The 18912-nt window shown below is 43.8% G+C and overlaps 1 long non-coding RNA gene across 1 annotated transcript; it reads right to left on the bottom strand.

The window, feature by feature from the left end:
* Positions 1-1835: 1835 nt before the first annotated feature.
* Positions 1836-10096, bottom strand: LOC112868372 (uncharacterized). The gene is made up of 3 exons (XR_003224275.2): positions 9805-10096; positions 3081-3233; positions 1836-2328 (listed from the first exon to the last, which is right to left on the bottom strand). It is a non-coding gene; the product is annotated as an uncharacterized LOC112868372 (long non-coding RNA).
* Between the last annotated feature and the right edge of the window lie 8816 nt (positions 10097-18912).

The following is an 18912-nucleotide window of genomic DNA, read 5'->3' as shown; positions in this document are numbered from 1 at the left end:
GTAAAACGCTGTTGCCCTCCTCCCTCTTGCTCGGCAGGAAAAGCAGTTCACTTCATTGCCCTTCAAGTAGGGAAGACAACTGGTCCCAGTGAGGGAGGTCCTTGTGGGGGAGTGGGAGAGAAAGGGGATGTGCTTTGTCTTTCAGGGCAGGAGGGAGCTGTCCTACAGTCTTGGGGCTGGCCGGGGGCTGGCATAGACTCTAAATAAGCTGCAGAATTGCCTGCAGTGAGTGTGGAGGCGGGAGCCCAGCAGCAGCACCCTCTTCCTGCTCCAGAGAGTCTACAGAGGCACCTCATAACCCAACAGACTTGACTCCATCTAACTTCAGCCACTCACAGGATCAGCAATAATCTGTTCACTTGGTAGCCCCCTCTGAAGGGCATCTGAGGCAAGTAAACCGAGAATAGTAGCATTTATTGAATGAATTTGGGGTTAGTAAATGGGAACTGTATCTACAAGTAACATCATTTTCCATTCTGTTTCTAACGTAGTTATTTCTGACTACTTCTATGGCTTGGAAAGGTGGTGTCAAGAGTTTGAAAATGAGCAAAACCATCACTCTTACTGTCTTCAAGGTCCTAGACTTCATCTCCCCCAAGAACAGGGATAAGCTCATTCCCATGAAGAGAATAGTTCCTTCCTCTCCTTCAGCTCTGGTCCAAAAAGAATGGTCCTCACTTTTGCGGATGCCGCGGAGGAAGGTCAAACAAATGTGTGGAGAGACGTAGAAGGGCCAGTGGACAGGGGTACTTGCTGTGCTGTGATTCTTTGGAGCGGCTGTGGAGGTCCCCGGGGACACCTTGCCCAGTGTAGAGCCCTGACCTGGGCATCTCAGCAAGGTTAGTTTCCCCTGGCCCCCAAACACCCACGAATGGAGACCACAAATTTCGGTTGGCTGTGCTGTGGATTCAGAAATTTCTTTTTTTTTTTTAAGTTTATTTTTATCTATTTTGAGAGAGAGAGATAGAGAGCCAGTGGGGAGGGGCAGAGGGGGGCGGGGAAGAAAGAGAGAATCCCAAGCAGGCTCTGTGCTGTCAGCACAGAGCTCATTTGGGGGCTCGAACTCACAAACTATGAGATCATGACCTGAGCCAAAACCAGAAGTCAGATGCTTTAACCGACTGAGCCACCCAGGCACCCCCAGAAATTTCTCTGAGTACAGGGAATATGTGAAGTTGTATCTGGTAATCAAACAATAAAGGGGGGACTGGGGTGCCTGGGTGGCTCAGTCAGTTAAGCATCTGACTTTGGCTAATGATCTCATGGTTCACAGGTTCCAGCCCTGCGTCAGGCTCTGTGCTGACAGTTCAGAGCCTAGAGCCTGCTTCAGATTCTGTCTCTCTGTCTCTCTCCCTGCCCCTCCCCTGCTTGTGCTCTGTCTGTCTCTCTCTCTCAAAAATAAACATTAAAAAATTAAAAAAAAATAAAGGGAGGACAGATTTTTGAAATCGGCATTTTTTGAAGCACTCAATGGGGCACAATTTACTTGCCTCCATGAAAAGTCTCTGAAAACATTCTATCTCCATGGTGCAGAGTAGACATTCATTCTTTGCGAAGTTTCCAAGCAGGAGCAGATACCAGACAAGCTAGTTGTTCGGCATCACAAATTCAAAATAGTTATATTAGCTGTATTTAAAATGTTTTACCTGGTTATTTGGGCACCCACAAAGCCCAACCCAACACGCCTGATTTTCTTCTGGTAGCGTCTAGAAAAGTTGATTTTTTTTTTTTCTGTTTGGCCGCCCTCTTCTTGACCTCCCTTTTCTCCCCAGTGCTACTTATAAGATGGCCAACCTCTCATTCCAAATAATTACTTAGTAGTACCAGACGCTGCTTTTTCCCACAGTGTGTCTCCCCCTTCTCCATGATTATAAGACAAAGGCAAACGACGTTTCTCAGAAAAGAGCTGGAAAATTGGAACCCAGAGAAGTGTGTGCTGCTCGGTGACCCAAGAGTCCCCCAGGGGTACCAGATCCACTTCCCACCTCCAGGGTTTCCCTTTCACAGTCCCCAGAGAAATGCCACCAGTGCAATTTTCTGCATCTCATTCCAAACTCACGAAGGTTCTCATTATATTTTCAACATGAAACCTCAGCACTCAAAACGAATCATTTAGGATGACAAGGAAAAGATATGAAAGCCTCTGGTAACTGGAATAATTAGAGGAACGGAATCCCCAACTGCACCGACTTGTCCCTTCCATTTTGAGTATGAGGACAGGCCAGAGAGCTTGGTTCACACCCAGAACCTTCCCCTGGCTCTCTGTGAGGCCTTGGGCAAATGACCTTCTTGGCATCCTGGAGAGCTTCATCTTTCTTTTCAGTAGTCCTGTTGGGAAAGGCAGGGGTTTAGAAACTTCTGCAGGAAGCTGGCCAATGCTTAGGCTTTTCAAGCTTATCTGGTGTCCTCGGCTTGTCCCAGGAGGGAGCATAAGTAGAATTGCCTTTCGAATGTGACCTATAGCTCAGCCGTGTCACTCTCCAGGATTCTGAATTTATGCCTGCCAGAGAAGTTTGTCCAGCGTTTAAATTAGGTAGAATTTCATAGAACCAGCACACCAGCAGGTTTTTAAATAGAATGTCTTCCCAGAGATGGTTGTCCATACCCATGGGGAAATGCACTGAGCTTTTCCAGGGAGGAGCTGGCCCGATACCCAGCCTAGTAGAATCCCAGTTAAGTCTTGTGCAGAGGTTAAGGCCAGCTTTCTGGGGAACACAGTAAGTTCGGGAATTGAATAGTGGCCAGACAGGTGTTATTCGGTCCAGAATTATCACAGTCTTTGTTATTTGCATCATAAATGTGCACCCAACCTCATTTACTTTTAGTCATTAGAAACCTCCTTCCCTGCGGGATCCATTAGTGGGAAAGAGAGGCTGATTTCAGATACGGGAGCTGTAGGAGGTAACTGATCGCCTGGCCTACCTGGCCCAGGTGGAGGCCAACCGGGAGGCTGTGGGGACTCAGCCTGTGTGGGAAGAGTGGGGGGCTCCAGGGACACAGGCTGGAATGCACCATGGACCTACAAAAAGCAGGGCAGAGTGACACCTAGTGAGGCCAGCACCGGGGTCGGGGGTACTCACCATGTTGGATGTATAGTTTGCAATCCACAGAGGGTGGAAACGTGAAGGTCCTTAATGATATTGTGGTTGGAGATCGAGAATTTGGATTTATTTTCTATCACCACTGTTAAAGGAGCAGCAGTTATAATTTATGAAGTGAAATTCATCAACACACTGAGAGTAAAAAAGAAAGAGAGAGAGAGCAAAGCATAAATAAACTATTCTCCAGGAGGTCATGGGGTGGAGTTAAAGTTTTTTGAAGCATGGGTTTGGAGCCAATGAATCATTGTGTTTCACTCTTAGCCCTGCCTCTTAGTGATGGTGAGACTTGAGCTCTGAGTCTCAGTTTGCTTGTCTTTAAGGTGGGAAAGTCATACACGACTTATGAGAGAGCTGTGGGTGTTACATATGAAGCTATCACTTCATGGTTTCTGAAATGCTAAATCCCCACCCCCTCTCCTTCCAATGAATGGAGCACTTTAAAATTCAGTTTTCTGCTTAACTAAGTCAAATCTCCTTTGGTTCAGTCCTTGTTATAACGCCTTTCTGAAAGGCATTAGTTAATTAATTCTGACTTTCGCCGATTCACTCAAAAATCCAATCCAAATTCACTCAAATTAGTCCTGTATTATGAATATTCATTCATATTGTGCTTTATTGTGAGTTATTAGAGAGGCAGGAGACTGGGATGGACATGAGCTGTAAGGAACTGTAGATGTTTTAAAATTCTGTTCCCAGTTTGCTCATTTATTTATTTTTCCAGAAAATGAGTAGCATAAATAAAAATGTAATTATTTAAGAGTTTTGATTAGTTGAGTTTTTGCCATATATAACCACTCATTATCTGCCTGTCTGTCTAATATTTATATACATCTAATCCATCAATGGTATGAAGTCATGCTTTGGGCACAATTTGATTATGCGTCTCTAAGTTATTTCATGAGATTTGTGAAGTTGATTTGTACATCACTAATAGGATGGAATGATTTAAAGTCCATAGAGAGTGGTGCCCGGGTGGCTCAGTCGGTTAAGCGCATCTGGCTCTTGATTTTGGCTCAGGTCATGATCTCAGGGCTGTGAGATGGAAGCTCATGTCAGGTTCTGTGCTGATAGCACAGAGCCTGCTTGGGAATCTCTCTCCTCTTTCTCTGCCCTTCCTCTGCTCTCTCTCTCTCTCTCTCTGTCTCGCTCAAAATGAATGAACATTAAAAAAGATAAAATCCACAAAGAAACGATGAGTAGACTGGTTCCTCATTCTGTCCATCAGCATTTGCTGAGTCACACTGAGCACTCTGCTCCAAGCACTGTCTGAAAGTGGTAATGGTTATGGGAAGGGAAAATCAAGGGAGATCTCAGACCATCAACTGAGTCCAACCAGGAGCACATGTGGGGTGTGGCAGTGCCTCCTTCTGGGGTTCCTAAAAGGAGGGGGGCCGTGTAGGAAGCCCATGCTGGAAGTAGCAATGGGAAAAAGCGTGCATCCCATTATCTGTCAGATCCGCTCGCTGCTCGGGTCTGGCTTAGAGGATGGCGTCCATGAGGGGTGAACTGAGCATGTGCAGTCTTCTCATACTTAGGGTTTCCCCCTACCGGTCATGACCATTTGTGGGTAATAAAAACATGGACTAGCATTTACAAAAGTGAACAATGAGAATAGGAGGTGTCTGAGTGGCTCTTGGGTAGTGAGTCTAAGTATTATTTTGTGAAACCTGTATTTCAGTTGTGTGTATGGGTGTATGCCTGTGTCCTGTGTTGTGACATAAAATGTGGTTCTCATCATGGGTCAAGGTCAAACAAGATTGAAATGTCACCGTGTTGACAATGGGTTCCCCAGTGGAAGTAGTTAGAATGGACTTTAATCTAGAAATCATGAGTGCCAACATTTAAAAGTATCCAACAAATGTTATGCTTATCTTATACAACATTCCTTCATATGCTCCTTGAGCAAAAATAGAAAGATTATGATAGTCAGAACTCTACTGTCCATGAAAACAGAAGAAGCTAACACTTTAGAGCAGGAACCAAGCTCTACCTATATGGGAAAGCCTTCTTTTGTGCAGGAGGGGACAGGAATAATACTTTGTGTTCTTAAGGTCAGTATTATTATTGATCAGCTTGATGGATCATCTGCTTTCCAACATCTCCTTGAATGCATTGCCCCAAATGACAGAATGTCCAAACTTTCTTGAGACTGTTTTTAAACCTACACCTTTTTATTTAATGTTAGCATTTCCAACGAAATCCTGGAATCATTCCAGTTTCCATTCTAGACATCAATATATATAATTCTTCATTCCAGACTCAAGCTAATCAGCATAGCATGGAAATTGTTTAGTCCTGGAAGTCCTGGGTGGGAGGTAAGGGAAGACCAGAGTTTTCACCTATCCACCCCTCCCCTGCGTCCTCTGCTGGTTATCTCCCCTCCTCCGACCTCCTGTTGTAAGCCACAAACTGAGAAGGTGGGTCCACTTTGGACCATCTCTGAAGTTCCTCTCAACCTCAATCCTTCCCTTCTCTATTCAAGTTAATTGTTCTTTTTATGTCTAGGAACAGTAGACCCCACCCACTTCCTTTCTCTCTCACATTTTCTGCTTGAGTGTGGCTAAAAGCACAGGCTTACTCCTGTCTCCAGGGCAAGATAAGCTTCTGACGGCTGGTAGTAATACACATCTAATTGGCGCACATCAGGGCCATATGGACTGCTTTGGAGGTTGAATAAATGCCAAGGTTGATTTAACTGGGTTATTTGGAATGGGGGAGGTTGTCTGTATTTACAAATTATTTAGTACTGGTAAAGTATCTTTTCTCCCAGAAATATAAACCATTTTTTCAAGCTACCCTTCCATGCTCTCTAAATTCACTTAATCCCGTTCAGTGTAGAACAACTCCATGGCTCTTGACTCCAAGGCATAAAAAGAAAGGAACCTAATAAAAGCCATAAAATGTTAGGCTAGTGATCCCCCCTATCAGTTTATCTCTGTCCTGGGTGCTGGGAGATGTGTGCTGAGTGAGTTTTGCACTTTTCCTATATGAAGTTGATCTCCAAATATTAGTGATGCCTATAGAATATTCCCAAATTTCCCTTAAGATCCTATTAATTAGGCCTAGTATGCATGAATTATCTGAATCTATTTTGAATCTATTTATAATTTTCCCTGACATCCTCAGCATAATTTGTTCCATATGCTTACAGCTTGCGTAGTAAACAATATTTCCTTCTATTTGTCACCAAGACAACCTCTCTCAAACTTTAAGGAGTCTCTGTTGTTTAGCTTGTTGCTTTTGACTGAGCTGGGCTTTCCCCTGGCATCATCATCCCATTATCTCACAGCCTCTGTTCCCAGGCATCAGAAGTCCATCCCCATGGTGGAAGACAACCCATCCATGTCCCTCTGGACTTTTTGTGGAATGTTCTTCCTGATGCTTGTGGGCAGAATTAGCCACAGCATTCTAGAGATAAGCCTTGATGTTGAGATTCACACTTTCAAGAGAATAACTTCTCGTGCTTTCTGAACTGGGTTTCTTTGACATAAAGACGCAGAATAATGTCTGGGTTATCAATTAACAACTTATGTGAATTATACACTGTCCAAAATAGACCTCATGCTTGAACAGTAAGGTCCCTAGCTTACCGACCGTAGCAAAATAACTCATTGAAGACCTATCGTAAATGTACTCCAAGAGCGTTCCATACTTGTAACAATCTCATATTCTAGTTGGAGAAACTGCCTCATACACACACACATGTGAATATCAGGAAGGACTCAGGGTTTTAACTAGGTTTTAAAAGATATGGTAGAGGGGCGCCTGGGTGGCGCAGTCGGTTAAGCATCCGACTTCAGCCAGGTCACGATCTCGCGGTCCGTGAGTTCGAGCCCCGCGTCGGGCTCTGGGCTGATGGCTCGGAGCCTGGAGCCTGTTTCCGATTCTGTGTCTCCCTCTCTCTCTGCCCCTCCCCCGTTCATGCTCTGTGTCTCTCTGTCCCAAAAATAAATAAACGTTGAAAAAAAAAAATTAAAAAAAAAAAAAGATATGGTAGAATAAAAACCAACAATAAAAGAAGATTAAAGAAAGAAAACTGTTGGATGTCCCTTAGTCTTCATTGCCACAACTGGAGGCGGGAATGACCATTTCCATTGGTCAAGATGCAGAAACTGACTCAGAGAGATTGAGAGTCTGTCCAGGGCAGATCACTGCCGTACTTTTTAGTCAAGATCATTGGATCCTATTCTCATGGTGATCAGAGAATTCAATGCGAACCCTTTGCCCTGACTTGCCTTGCACTGTGCTTCCTGAATATTCTCTGATCTTCCTGGCTTCTGACATCCTGAACTGCTTTCCCAGTTTTGGTCTTGGTGCCCTTGTGACCTAGACTTGGTTCTGTGCCCCAAGTGTGCAGTCTCTGTGTTCCTTCCCTGTAGTACCATGGACTGTATCTGTGGCCACTGGGTCAGGCTGCCCAGATCCCACTCCTCCCAATCCTACTTTGGGGACCCGGCTTCCATTACGGAAATGGAACTCTGACCTATTGGATTTTAAAGTTTCTGCTTTCCCCCTCAATCCACATCACCTCCAAGGGAGGAATGACAGGGCGTTTCAGATGGCTGAGAACACTCAATGCATGATGTCATTGAGGCCCATTACTAGCCTTCCCAGCTCTAACCCTTAGGAACATGTTGGCTGCCCCTCATTGCTTTCGCAAGACAGAGAAACATAACATGCAAGTTGCCCAAGAGCAGTTGAAGTGGAAAAAAATCCTTGATTTCTTTATTTTTCTAAATCAAATAAAATCCGACTTAATTTCTTACTCAGAAAGCTTAGAAAAAATTAACTATCAGTCTCTTTTCAGGGCTTTCCTTGCCTCTAACTGCCCCTCCCCTGCTCCTGCTCTACCTTTGGATTGTACAAGACACTGGAGAGGACCCACCCTGTGGCCTCTGCTCTGCTGTGGTGCTTGCCCTGAGCTCACTGATGCACCTTAGGTGGGCAGTTCTTGGGTCACTCCTAGTCAGGCCAGGAAGACCCCTTGACAGCTCCTGAGAGAGATGAGATACAGTAACTCACCAATTCCACTTTCTTCCCTGGCACACATATATCTCACCTTGTATAGCAGTGAGGTTGAGGTTAAAACACTGTTTCTCGCCAACGGGATATGGCAGAAGTGATGTACATCACCTCCCAGAGTGACCCCAGAGCCCAGGTGACTCCCTACACCAGCTCTATCTGACGGAACTTTCTGCCATGATGGAAACTTTCCATACCCGCACTGATCACTATGATAGCCACTAGCCTTATGGCACTGAAGATCTGAATTTTTAATTTTAGTTAATTTTTATTAATTTAAACTCAAATAACCTCATGGGTCTAGTAGCCACCATACTGGGCATACAGATCTGCCCTCTCATCCCCCTCTGCAATGACCTTGGAAGTCACGTGTTCTAGAAGGCATAGCCACAAGATAGAAGCGGCCCAGGTTCTCAGGTCACCACATGAAAGGCAACTGCCCGGGAAAGTTGCTAACTTAGAGCAGCTTGACTCACTTTATGTGCTGTGTGGAGCCACAGAGTTTTCAGGTGTATTTGTTAATACAGAGTGACCTGACCTGTGCTGACTATGGCGGCTCCTGGGGCCGCACAGGTGCCCACGTTGCCATCCCATCAGGGTCAACTCCAGCCCCGCCCACCAGCCAGCTCTGACCCCTGCCCTAGGAAGCCCATTTCCCTGCCCCTGCCCTGTTCCTTTCCCATTGCTTTGCTGGTCAATCCCTTCCCTCTTCAGCCTTCCATCGGCCAGACTTTATCCACCCCTACTCTGGGTCAACCTGGCTTGCTTATCCTCAGTAGGCCTAGACCACGAGGATTAAAAAAAAAGTCTTATTTTGGTTTTTTTTTTATCCTAGGCCCTGCCTAGTGACCTCTCTTTTTTTCAGCTCTATTCTTCCCTAGAGTCTGCCACCGAGAAAAACAAAGTACAAAATTTCTCAATAAGTACTATACTGCATTAAATTATTAATAAATCATCTAGTTTTAACTACAATTGCAGAGCTCTGGGAGTAGAGATAAGGGAAGAAATTATTTTCCTTTATTCGTGCCAAGTTGGCACTTTTGTCAAAGGCCTGAGATCCTGGCATGGGCAGTTCCACAGAAACAATTTATTTAAAAGTATAACCCAGCTGGGCAGGCCACAGAGAGCTCAGCTCTCACCCCACACCCACCCTGGTCCAAAATCAGCATCCCACAGAACAAACCCCATCCCCACAGGGTCTTAGGAAGAAAGGCATATGTTACTGAAATTTTCAGTAAAATTTCTTGGAGAGACAGGGAAGAAAAGTCACAGCCCATTCTTCAGGGTAAATGGAACTCCCCATCAAACATTTCTTTTATTCCCCACCCCTCAAGTTTCTCCCCCTTGCCAGCTGTTTCTCTTCTTACTCATCCCTCTCCTGGCCTCTCAAATTCCCTCCTAACACCCCGGACAATTTCCTTTCTCCCTCAACTTGTGTTACTCGCTCTGCAAAACAACATCTCCCAGAGCTGGCCAAACAGGGAGGACATTTCCTCACACATGTCCTTTGTGAGGGGGAGCTCACCCGCCACCCACTGCCCACCCAAAGCAGTTCAACAAAAACAAATAATACAACCTCGCTATTGTTAGAGAGGGATGTAACCCTTGTAAGCAAAGCCTAACCATCTGCTTTTTTCTTCCTTTCAGATGGTCTCATGCCACCATTTGTGTGAGGGGATACCTTTCCCGTGAGCCACTGTGGCTGAAGTCCTGGGATCTGGTCCTTTGAAGAGGATCTTACTCAACCTGCGCTGTTTGTCCTCTGGCAGCTACAACACAGCACAGACCAGTTCCCTGCCCCAGAGAACCTGCAGCTTTGACTGCAGCTGGTGGAAGGAAGCTTGCTCTCCCAATGCCGCTGTTTCCGCTGCAACCCTCATTGTTCCTAGACTTAGTTACCACATGAGTGGTTCAAAGCAATAATCTTCTTTTGCTCTCATTTTGGAGTCCTGTGTTTTCCCCATCCGCCTCTATTATCCTGAGAGCCTTATTTTTCCTCTTGATCCAAACCAAACACTGTTTATCAGTCATAGGAAGGGCTTTGCAGGGTTCCTGCCCACAGTGCGGAGTGATACACAGAGCTTCCTGTGCAAGCATGGCCCTATTCCAACACAGTGGAACGGGCTGCAGGGCAGATCGGCGTCATAAGCTGGAATGGTCTGTGCCAGGGCCAGGGAGTCACATCTGTCCTTTCTCTGCCTGTCACCGTGGGCCAGAGAGGGCCTCAGACACAAATGTCAGAGCCTGAGTGCCTGGACCTTTCTTAGGGAGGACCTGGTGCGCATTGAGGGTAGTTCCGATAAAGGACGAGAAGAGTGATACTATGGAGCACTGTGTGTCTTAGAAATGTTTATATGCTTCCAAAGCTGCTTTAAACATGATGACACACACAGAGGGGTTCCATTTTTAGAGTTCACCGGAACCTAATGGGATTGGGGAGGGTCATCTTGAGCACTGCCCTTAGAAAGGGTAGTACTATGAAGGGCTCCTGCATGATTGATGAGGAGAAAGGAGACCGCCTTCCCACCCAGTGCTCCCATTTACCAGGCATGTGACCCTGTGAAGTTCCCTCATTTGCCAGGGTCTCAGTCTCCCTATCTGTAAGTTGAGAGAACTGGACTCAAGGTTCACCACTCTGTGAACTCTCCATATTATGAGCATGCTGTAGAGTACTTACTAGAAAGGCTTGGCTCACAGGTTAGATGGTGGCCACTTATTGAGCCACTCAGTAGGGACAACAATGGGCATTGGGAATACAAGGGCAGCTAAGATACGGTCTTTAGCCTTGAGATGATCACAGTCCAGTATAGGAGATACACAAGTGGGCAGATAGTTATGATTCCATATGTAAGTGGCATAGTACATAGAGGTAAATACAAGGTGCTTATAGAAGCATAAAGGAGGGGTGTACTGCTGCCTGAAGAAGTTAGGGTGGTTTTCTAGAAAAGTATGATCTCCCTTTTGAAGAAGAACACATTGCCAGGCGGAGAAGGGGCTGAAGGAGGCAGGGGAGGTGTGTTTCAGGAAGAGGAAACCACCTGAGAGAATTGTGCTTGGAAAATGACCATCATCTCCCCACCCACCTATGGGGGCCACTTCCCACATCTGTGCCATAGGAGTCCAGCCCCCAGTCACACTGAGTGGACCAGGGATAGGTATCTGACTTCAAAGCAGCTGGTTTATAACTGGGACAGGGCTCTATGACTTGCAGCCTGGATGGAGACGCTTCAGGCAGCAGCTAGCATTGTTGTCTCTATTGAGTGACCAAATTGGGAACCAAAGATCGCTGTGCTTATCTGGGAAACTGAGAGAATGAGTTTGCATGAATAGTGGTGCTGAGGGAGTTGAGGTTGAGCCTGGGTGTACAAAGTCATGAGGGAAAATGAGCCATGGGAGAATGGAGTAAGAAGGAGAGACCATGAAGGACAGGCCATACAGAGGAAGCAGAGCTCTCATGCATCGTCTTCCATTCCCTCATTCTGGGAGACCCCAAGAGGAGACTAGCCTCCAGCTCCTGGAACCTTCTCATTTCTGTTCTCAGGAGCCCTGTCATTGTGTTGAAGTTCTTTTCTTTCTTTTGGATTTAATCTTATAAAATTAAAAAAAAAAATGTATAGACAAAATTTTAACATACCCACACAGCTATTACCCAGAATTAGCAAATGTTAAATATTTGCTATGTTTGTTTTTCTAGACATATACATTATAAAACAGAAGAAATTACAACTTAAATTTAATGTTGAATATTCTCTGTTTTTCTTCCTTGGTCTCTCACTCTTTTCACAAGAGGAACCAATTAGAAATTTGGCCCATATAGGGGCGCCTGGGTGACTCAGTCAGTTAAGGGTCAGACTTCAGCTCAGGTCATGATCTGACAGTCTGTGAGTTCAAGCCCCGCATTGGGCTCTCTGACAGCTCAGAGTCTGGAGTCTGCTTCAGATTCTGTGTCTCCCTCTCTCTCTGCCCCTCTCCTCCCACTCATGCTTTGTCTCGCTCTGTCTCTCAAAAATGAATAAATGTGTAAAAAAATTTTTTTAAAGAAATTCGGGCCGTATCCATGAAGATTATATAAAGGGGCAATGCCTATATCAGCAAAGAAAGGCTTTCCAGAGGTGGGAGCTTCCATCCATGTCTCACTGACTAGAATCTTGTCACGTGGCCACTCCAGCATAAGGGGGGAGCTAAAACCAAGTGTGTTTTTTGACTGCTGTTGTTTGCTTAATCTGATGTACTGCTTGGAACAAAAAATGATTATGTTAAGATGGAAAGAGAGAATGAATTTGGGGTGGCAACAAGCTGATTTTACCCGTGAGGTGTATTTATCAATTTGTAGCTGGGGCTCTGGCAGTTCTTAAGATTTTCTTGTTGTCTTTAGTGTTTGTTCCACAGTCACAGGACTGTGAGCCTGTGACTCCATTTATTTGTATGGATTCTGCTAAAGATCCAGGACATTCTTTCACATCTGAAAACTTCTGTCTCCAGCTTTGGAAGACTCACTGTCTTCTCCACCACCATTTGCTTTTTCTGAAACATCTTATTCCAACCTCTCAGCCTCTGATTTTTTTTTTTTTTAATGTTTTACATCTTTTTGCCTCTTGCCCTATATTCTAGGTGATTTATTCAGAGGCATTTTCTAGTTTAAGTATCTATTGAGTTGTGTCTAAATTTCTGTTCAACTATCCATCAAGTTAGTTTTTTTTTTTTAAACTAATGATATAACCTATATTTCTACACTTTTAATATGTTGTTTTTCATTTTGATTTCTCATATTTTGTAGGGTTCCATTCTTGCCTCATGGAATCCTTTTTTTCCCCTTTATTTGTGAACTTGAAAAAAATATTTACTTTATGAAGCAAGATTGACAATGAATTTATAATTGTTGGAACTGTGTGATGGGCGCATAGAGCTTCTTTATTTTCTCCAATGCATGTGTTTGAAATTTTCCATTTAAAAGTTTTAATGATGAATCTGGGGTTATAAGCCAATAAGAACATTATTTTTCAAAGTTTACTAAGGTGCTGTTTGCCTGGTATGAGGCTGTTCTCTGATGTGTAAAGAGAAGATTGATTGAGGCCCCTTTCTTTTTTTTTTTTTTTTAATGTTTTCTAATATTTATTTATTCTTGAGACAGAGACAGAGCATGAACAGGGGAGGGGCAGAGAGAGAGGGAGACACAGAATCTGAAACAGGCTCCAGGCTCTGAGCTGTCCGCACAGAGCCTGGCGCGGGGCTCAAACCCACGAACTGTGAGATCATGACCTGAGCCGAAGTCGGACGCTCAACCGACTGAGCCACCCAGGCGGGGGCCCCTTTCACTCCTCAAATAAATATTAATTCAGTGCCTTCCTCTTCAGTGCAAGATAGCAGTGAACTATCCTCAGAGCACTTACGTTCTAGAGGGGTGACACAAATAATAAATAAAAAAACAAATTTGAGGTGAGTAATAGTTACATATATATATATATATGAAGTTTTAATGATAATAGTCATTTATTTGGGATTTTGGTTTTTCCCCTAGTTCTAGGGGCACCAGGTATCTCACTTGTGGCACCTGGGACTCCTTTCCCCGTGTCATTGTCATTATGCCTTGAGAGTGCTTCTCTGGCACGTGCTGCTTTCTCTGGGACATGCAAATGAGCCAGGCTTCAGGAGCCACTGCACAGTAAGGCTTAGGTTTTGCTTCTGCCTGGCCTGGAGGGTTTCACTACTTAGTTTCTCGTCTTGAGCTCCTGGCATCATGTAGAAAGCCCAAGTTTGAGCTCTGTGCACAGGCATGGCACAATCCTGGGCTCTGACTTCCACCAGATAATCCCTTTTCCAAACATAACTTTCATGAATGGCGAGTTTTTCTGGTTCTTACCCAGGCCAAGGGGCAGAATTTTTGCCATTGTTTTCTCAGCCCTTTTTGACTTTATGCAGGGACCTTATGCAGTAGATAGGATCCAGCTTCTCTTGGGCTCGTCTGCTTCTCTTGATCCCACACGCATCCTGCAGGCAGCAGAGCCATGGAAATCTATGTGGGTTTCATCCCCTACTAACTACTTTGAATTTGAGTTCCTTATTCCTGGCACCTGGGGATTACTCTCTTAGTTTCAAACATTCATAAAGAGCAAAAAAAGTTATTTTATTACATTTTACTACATTCCATATTTTGGGGCCAGAAGGAGGGGAGTGGGCTTGGCAGTCTGCTTAGGTCTGGACCTGGTCCAATGTCATTGCCTTTCCAAGAGCTCTTGGCACCCTTTGCACTGAGCTTCCCCTTCTCTTAAGCTAGTTTGAGTGAGTATCTGTACCTTACAATCAAAAGAGCTCTAGCTAGAACAGACATGATGTGGTCAGGGAAAGATGAGATGATAGAAGATAGATAGATGATAAGCAGTTTTATCTCTGGGAGTTAAGCAAAAGTTTTCAGCTGGGGAGTGATGTGACTGATTTGTGTGTGAGAAAGGCACAGAATGCAGCACTTGGAAAATCAGACCGCTTGGGGTTGAGGGCAGGGAAGAGAAGAGAGGCAGAAGGACTCTTTCTATGGCCATCTCAATAATGCAGGTGAGAGGTGATGAAGTCCTGAACTAAGAAGGCAGTGGGAATGTGAGTTTTTTAGGGGCAAAAAAAAAAAAAGATTAAAATTGGTGAGTATCTGCTCTGCCTACGCTAGACATTTTTCATGCATTTTCTCATTTACTGTTTGCAACACTGTGGAGAGTTCCATATCTGACTATTATCCCTATTTACAGATAAGAAATTACAAGCTCAGAGAGATTAAGTAATTCGATCCAAGTCCTATAACTGGTAAGTGGCTGAGTCAAAATTTGAATGTAAGTCTCTAACATCAAAGTCCATCCACATTCTTTTCTTTACATAAAGGACCTTTTAATAGGAATTGGTATACATTGCATGTGGAGGAAAAGGAAGAGGGAAGAGTCGACAAGGACCCTTGAGGTTACTAGCTTGGGAAGCTAACAATTGGAGAGACCACTAATTGAGATAAGGGCACAGGAGGCAAACCACGCTTGGGGAGGAAGGAAATTAGTTTATTTTGTGCAGTGGCTGGAAGTCATCTAGGTAGAGATTTCTAGTGGATGATTGGAAATAAGGGGCAGGAGCCAAGGAGAGACTTCAGCTGGAGATATAACCCTTGAGTCTTGGGCTTAGTGCTGGTTACAGAAACCAGATGAGAAGATGAGAAGTCTTCAGTGAGTTGGTGGAGTGAGGACCTAGGGTAGACCATGGGAGGCATCAATACCTGAGGAGAGAGCATAGGTGGAGCCAGGGAAGTTGTTGGGAAATATGGGAAAAAAAAAAGGGAAAGTTGTTGGGGAAAAAAAAAAGAAAAGAAAAGGTAGTCACAGGATCCATGGCAAGTAGAATCTTCAAAACGAAGGGAAGAGAGATTTTTTTAAAGAGGGTATTTTCAATACTAACAAATGCTAAAGAGGTCAAACAGGATATAGACTGAAAATAAGACATTGGATGTGCCAATTAGGAGGTCATCTATGACCTTTGCAAGGACAGAGAAAAGGAGTGATTAATCTTGCCTGGGGCAAGAGAAAGCTAGAGAAAGGCTTTACAGAAGACTTGACATTTGAGTTGGGCCCTGAAACATGGTGGGATTGTGCCAGGCAGAGAAGAGGGTGAAAGGCACTTCGGGCAAAGGGAACAACATGAGAGGAAAACAAAACCCCAGGCAAAGGCACCATTTGGAACTTAGAGCTCTTTGGATTTTCACAGGCAACGTCAAGTTGGCGGCACAAGTGTATTAGGCCATGTTTTGTTTTCTACATTTCAGAGAATCTTATGGTTTCTCTTTCCACTGTAGACATAATAATGGAGATTGGGAAATACGGTTGGTGTCTTCCAAAGGAACACAGGGTTCAATCCTCTACGAAGGCAGAGTTCTAATCAAGCAGAGCGAGTGGGGAGACTCTACAGGTACATCTCACAGAGCACGTCATGATTTAGAAGGGCAATAAAGGCTAGCTGCTGGTACAAGTAACCCAAAGCTCTCTGCAGTTTGACACAATCAAGGTCTCATTCTCATGTACAGAATCTGACAGCATCCAGCAGCACTTCTGGGAAGCTCTCTTCCAGTGGTGACTTGGACATCTGTGTCTCTTCCATCCCGGACCCTTTCCCTCTCAGCAGAGGGAAGGGAAAAAACCTGTAGAGAAATCATTCTAGACACTTGGTCAGCCCAGGTAGAAGGGATACCTCACTGCCACTCACATTCGTATGCCATATTTGGTCACACAGCCAACCTAAAGGCAAAAAGCCTGGGACATGTGTGCAAGCACACTGATATTGTGAGCACTAACTGTATATTCCATTGATTGATGTTCAAATATTGATTATTAAAGCATTTTTGTTTCTCTTGGAAAATGTAAAAGGCTTTAGGCATTGTCCATTGTCTATGTTGAGGTAAGCCTGGTCATCTGATTCACTGCAGTCTGTTTCTCAGAATAATCTTTCATGTTTTTCATAGGAAAGTAAATTGGTGCAGCCACTGTGGAGACTAGTTGGAGGATCCTCAAAAAATTAAAAACAGAACTACCCTACAACAATTCCACTTCTGGGTATTTCACCCCCATGTTTGGTGCAACATTATTTACGATAGCCAAAACATCGAAATAATGTAAGTTTCCATCAATAGGTGAATGGACAAAGAAGATGTCACACACATACACACACACACACACACACACACACACACACACACACACACACATGCACACTGGAATATTATTCAACCAGGAAAAAAGAAAGGAAATCCTACCATTTGTGACTACAGGGATGGACCTTGGGGGTCTTTTGCTAAGTGAAGTAAGTCACCCAGAGAGAGACAAACACTGCGTGATATCACTTACCTGTGAAATCTAAGAAACAAAAACTGACCTCATTTCACAGATACAGAGAAGAGACTGGCGGTTGCCAGAGGGGTTAGAAGGTTTGCAAAGTGGGTGAAAGGTAGTCAAAAGGCACAAACTCCCAATTCTAAGGTGAATAAGTCCTGGGCATGTAGTACAACATGGTGACTATAGTCGTTAAGAGTGTAAATCGTAAAAGCTCTCATCACAAGAAAAAACTGGTTTTTAAGTATACCTGGTGGTGGATATTAACTGAACTTCTGCTGTTATACATGTATCAAGTCATTGTGTTGTAAATCTAAAAGTAATAAAATGTTATATGTCAATTGTGTCTCAGTGAAAACAAATAAGACCAGAACAAAAATCTCATATTGGTGGAATTCTTCCCTCACACTGTGAGCAACTCTCCTACAGGGTTAAAGACCATACAATTGTGCTTATTGGTGTTTGCCAAGGTGAACCCAATTCTCAAGGCAGAATCAATTTGATGGATTCATGGTGCCTCACTCTTGTGGTTGGCAGTGTAGAGAACACCACAGCACAGACGACTCCTTTCAAGAAACATCTATGTCAACTCTGCAGGCTGAGCATGGAGGATTTATTGCATATCATGATGGTGCAATACTTTTTGTATATTTAGTCAAGGACATCTTAATTTCTGTGTGTGGATAATATAAAAATATTAACACCAATTCTAAGAAAGAAAAACTCCACACATCATTTTTAAAATTTTTCTTATTACTCCTTTGATTTTTTTTTTAAAATTTTAAATGTTTATTGTTACGAGAGAGAGAGCGTGTATGTGAGTGGGGGAGGGTCAGAGCTAGAGGGGGTGCACAGAAGATCCCAAGTGGGCTATGAGCTGACAGTATCGAGTCTGATGTGGAGCTCAAACTCACATACTGTGAGATCATGACCTGAGCTGAAGTCGGATGCTTAAGCGACTGAGCCACAATCCTTTCAATTTGTTTTAATAGGCATGTGAAGTCCTCATAGAGTGGTGTAAATAGCATGGCTTGTTCTTAAGCTTTGCCACACCACATCATCTGCCTGTGTGACACGACTTTCTGCCACTCTCATTTTGCTGTCTACATCCTGGTCATGCCGCTCTACCCTGTTCTTGACCAGCGTCCTTCTACCTCAAGACGTCTGTTTGGCATTCTCGCAGATGGTCTTGCCCAAGCTTTTCACATGACTGGTTTGTTCTCATAAACTGGTCTCCACTCAAATGCCGCCCCCTTAGAGAGGATTTCCTTGAGCACCCCGTGAAAAGCACCCCCCTTCTTCCCTATCATGTCAGATCACCATACTTACATCATGGCATTTTCCACAACCGGTATGCTTTTCTTTCTTTCTTTAAGTTTTTGTTTATCTATTTCACTAGAATGTGAGCTTCTATAATGAACATGTAAATTTTCTTCTTTTTCGAATTTTTCCTATAAGCTCTTTTCCTGAATAAATAGGAGAGAGATTATTGAATCAAACGTTGTAAATATTGTTATGTTTCTTGAAATGTAGTTGCCACATTGCTTTTCAAAGGCTGTGCCAATGCCTCCTGGGAAGTGGTTTGTACCATTTCACTTCATTATTGTTAATACACGGTTATATTATATATGTACGTTGAATACATTTAGCCAAATTGCCAAATGACATATATATGTGTATATATGTATATACACACAAAAATACATATACATATATGTGTATACATACACACATGTATGTGAAAGTTAACAAGTTGACTAAGCATATTCAAGTATTATTTATGAATTACTAGAGACTAATTAATACCTAAGCATGAGATAAAATCCCGTATTTTATCCATATTCTCCTCAAGCCAAACTGAAGGACACAGTCTCCTTTATTAGTACCCCTTCCCCCCTTTCTGAAGTTCTTTATGCCTCATGCAATAAAGAATCTTCTCT

Source organism: Puma concolor, chromosome D3, assembly GCF_028749965.1.
Source record: "Puma concolor isolate L17-30 chromosome D3, mPumCon1.1.hap2, whole genome shotgun sequence".
Lineage (NCBI taxonomy): Eukaryota > Metazoa > Chordata > Mammalia > Carnivora > Felidae > Puma > Puma concolor.
Note: the sequence above shows the minus strand (reverse complement) of the source record. Positions and strands in the feature narration are given on the sequence as shown.